Below are 3,959 nucleotides of genomic sequence, written 5' to 3'. Positions count from 1 at the left end.
AATCTCCATTGACTTTTCAATTGCATTATCTTTATGTAGAATAGTCACATTTTAACTAACTTAACAATTTTAACTAAATGTGGTTTTGAGTAGAGTTTCAGCTGGATCATGGACTTGTATTGTTGTAGAAATAGCTAATCAAAAGGAAATCCAGCTCACATTCCAAAATATGTTGTCTTTTCAGAAAAAAAATATTAAATGATTAAAGCCTATTTTTACTACTGGAGAAGGCTGAGAAAAATTTCAATGATCTTGGCTTTCTGTTTAGCAAGAACACAATATTTCCATAAAGTTAGTGTGAAAAAAGACCTCTGCATTAAATCCAGAATAAATAAACTAGCTGAATTTAAAAGGTTCTGCAGTAAGAGTTATTTCAATGTAATAGTTTTATGCTGGTCTTTCAGTACTCAGGGATTTAGTACTTTCTAACAGAATTGGCATAACAATCAGTGGAGTGAATGATGTCATTTCCCAAAAGGGCAATTCAGATTCTCCTTTCCTAGAGAGATATTGCATGCCCCAACTTTGTTCTTTATTAAACAGAGATATGTAAACCGGAAGAAGAGATTAATTTCAAACTTTCAAGTAGAGTTAATACTTGAATTTCATCATTCTAAGGTTAAATCTTCCCTATCAGTTTGGTCTGGTTGAGCAGTGAAGGTAAAAAAGACTATTAAAAAACCTCCTGCCTACTCCATCGTTGTGCTTTGGCTTTATTAAGCTCTTCTCTGCCCTTTCATTTAAATTCCTCTTCCTTTCTGTTTATGTCCATTCTGGTTTTCAGACAGATTCCTGGACCTTGCAGCTGTTCTTTTGTTGAAGTGATATGGGAAGGCAGCTTTGAAGAATTTTCTTGGTAAATATCATGATTTTATCCCTCTCTGAATCTGTATTTACATTTTTGGCAAAGATGAGATTGAGATATTAACACTAGTTGATGACTCATCTTAGTTGAGGTCCAAGAACAATGAAGATACTCTGATTGTGTTGTCCTGTATGTTGAATTAAATACTAAATGTAAAAGTATATGGTATATGTGGCCAGATTAGGAATTCAAAGAAGTATTTAACTATTTTATTTCTCTTTTAAAGTGTCTCAGAATACTCCAGACAAGATCTATGGATGGGCGTTATGTTCCACAGTATCTTTGTATGATCTGTAGATGCAGATGCAAAACCTGTGATGAAAGGACCTGAAAATTAAAAAGCTTTATTGTTACCATAGTACTTGTAATTGGTTTAATTTCATCAATTTCTTTGGTGCAAATTTGATTTGCTTTAGCTTATCCTCCTTGGCCTGGATCAATTCCACTTAACATTAGTCTTTGCATCCTAAGATACGCTTCCAAGAGCAGTAAGACGAAACATCCTTTGGAGGTAACTGCTTTTTCTCCTTTAACTGTTGAGATAGCCAAGACAAATCACTTAAACTAGGTGAAACTCCATTTGTTGCATTAAAGGACCATTGCCCAGATTTGTAATACTATCACCTGCTGCTCAGGAAAACAAAAATGGTATGCTTGGACCAGGTCTGTTCCTAAGCTGAACATTCATTTCTAGGAAAATTGCTTTCTAGTGTGAATGCATGTATCTATGAAAATATCTGTATGCCGTGTCCCCTGGACATGAAGCAATGCCTACAGAGGCACACCTTCCCTGCCAGTAAAGTAAAGGCTTTATTGAAGTCTGGTGAGTTTCTCAAAAAGATCAAAGCCTTAGCATTTTTCCATCTTTTACTTTGAACTTGAAGAAACCACACTGAGTGGGGCAAACACAAATGCACACTTGCCCATACATCCACTCACACAGAAGGAGTGTCAGCTTTGGGTATGTTCACACTGAATGTACAGGTTGGGAACCACTACATTGAGCAAAATATTTTGCCGCTGAAATTGCTTTAGTAGTTGGAGTTATGTGCATTCAAATACAGAAATACAAGCATGTGGCCATTACTGATGCTGGTAATTATTATCAAGTGCTTGGTAACACCGTATGGTTATAAAATAACCAGTGGTTGCAGGCCTCCACTCTGTTCATTTGCTAATTGTTATGTTAACGAATTGTTGACTGTGAGGAAAGTGTCAGTGATTACATAGCAAAAGGCGGAAATTGCAACAGTGGGCATAATGAGTGATGGAAAGCAGTAAGTGGATGTCCTGATAGCCTTTTGTAGCACTCATTTAAATTTCAATTGCCTTTTTTTATGCATAGCTAGGATTGACATATTCAGTTCATATAAACTCTTAGCATAAAATTCTAGTTTCTTACTATGAGATCATTTATTTTAGTAGCACAATTTTCCTTTAATAATTTATCAAGTGACAAATAACTACTTTTGAGGTTGGGAGCTGGGTTTTGTCCAGCGGTAAAGGCAGGGAAGTAGAGAAAATTCGGAGGAATAATGCCATGCAACAGTTTAGAATAAGAGCAGACTAGTTTTCAACTAGCCCATCTTAATTATATATTGAGCTTAGTGTAAGCTCCCTAACTGGGCTGCTGATTGCCAGTTAGCATTAGATTTTGAAACACAGGGCTAACAAACAGGGACCCACATTTGGAATTTCAACACTGTATGTTCAAGCTGCAGAGAGCTTCCTCCCCTAGATCTGATCCCATATAACTTCTGATCTGAATATAAATTTCAAAGACATGATCGCCCCTTCTTACTGTTATTGGGAAAATGCCTAACTATAGTACCAGGTTAGGGATGGGTTAATACGAGGACAAAGGACCAAGCCATATAGGAATATCAGTGTTATCCATTTATATCACCATGTTTATGGAACAAGAACACGAGGAAGATCCCATGTGGGGTCCATGTGATACCACCCTTGGAAGGGGATTACAAGGCAATGGCCCAAGAGGAGGATGAACATATCTGGCCTTTGGGCATTAAGTTACTCAGAGAGTGCCGTAAATATACACAGCAGTTTGCAAACATGTTGGAAAACAAATTACTATCCCAAGAAGCTTCCATTTGAACTAATGATCTCTGTTTATGGAAAAATAATAATAGTAAGTAATGCACTATGTTCTTTACAAAATTTTGAGAATTTAGCATGTGTAAGATGATGGCAAGGTGAATGTAAGTAGCTTTTAAACAAGGAAAAAAGATCTTTGTTCCTGTATTTTTAATCATTTTCAAAAGAAAGTAAAGCAAGAGATTTATTTCATATTTATTGGAAATATAATTAATTTTTATTATTTATTCTTGCTCTCTATAATTATACAATACAATAAATGATGAAAACTTATTTTAAATCACACTTTAAGTTTTATTTCTAATGGTTGTTCTTTTTATATTTTCCTCTCAAGAAATATTACTGTATAATAAAGCTCCAGATCTCAGCACAAAATTGCAACTGAACTATAGTTATTATAGTGAAACCACTGTAATTATTCTGTAGTTTATTAAAACTATAGTAAATCAGTCCTAATAATAGTAAGACTACAGTAATCATATTGAATAATAGCTGCAAGTTATTATCTGTATATTTACTATACTATTATAATAATTACAGTTCAACTATAAGGTTTTATTTAATACAAAGTCTAAATTTACTATGGTAATTTTATTCTAGTTTCTTCCTTTGCATAATTCCTAGAATACAATAAGTATAACTTCTGGTTTGAGCCGTGAAAGCTTCATATCTATTTTTAAAAACTGTCATTAAAAGGTTTAATAATTAGACAAAATAGTTTTAAATTAATAAATTTGAGGCCTTCTTTAATTAAAAAAAATCTTCCTTTTGCTGCGGTACATGGAGTTTTTGCAACATGCTGAAATTAATTTGTGAACCTGAAAGAGAAAGCAAATGATATGTTTAAAAACATTTGATAGATTCATTTTCCTAAAAATTCTCCTGATATTTATTAAAGTGGCAGACAGGAAGAACAGTACTTTTTTACTATACTGTCTCATGATAGAAATATAGAGTTACAAACAGTGAAATTACATCA

At 33.8% G+C, this 3,959-nt stretch overlaps 1 long non-coding RNA gene across 1 annotated transcript; it reads left to right on the top strand.

The window, feature by feature from the left end:
* The first annotated feature begins 782 nt into the window (after positions 1-782).
* Positions 783-1,223, top strand: LOC128142066 (uncharacterized). The gene is made up of 2 exons (XR_008235255.1): positions 783-856; positions 1,092-1,223. It is a non-coding gene; the product is annotated as an uncharacterized LOC128142066 (long non-coding RNA).
* The last annotated feature ends 2,736 nt before the right edge of the window (positions 1,224-3,959 follow it).

The sequence above is a fragment of the Harpia harpyja genome, chromosome 5 (assembly GCF_026419915.1).
Source record: "Harpia harpyja isolate bHarHar1 chromosome 5, bHarHar1 primary haplotype, whole genome shotgun sequence".
Classification (NCBI taxonomy): Eukaryota; Metazoa; Chordata; class Aves; order Accipitriformes; family Accipitridae; genus Harpia; species Harpia harpyja.
This window is presented reverse-complemented; position numbering and strand designations above follow the sequence as displayed.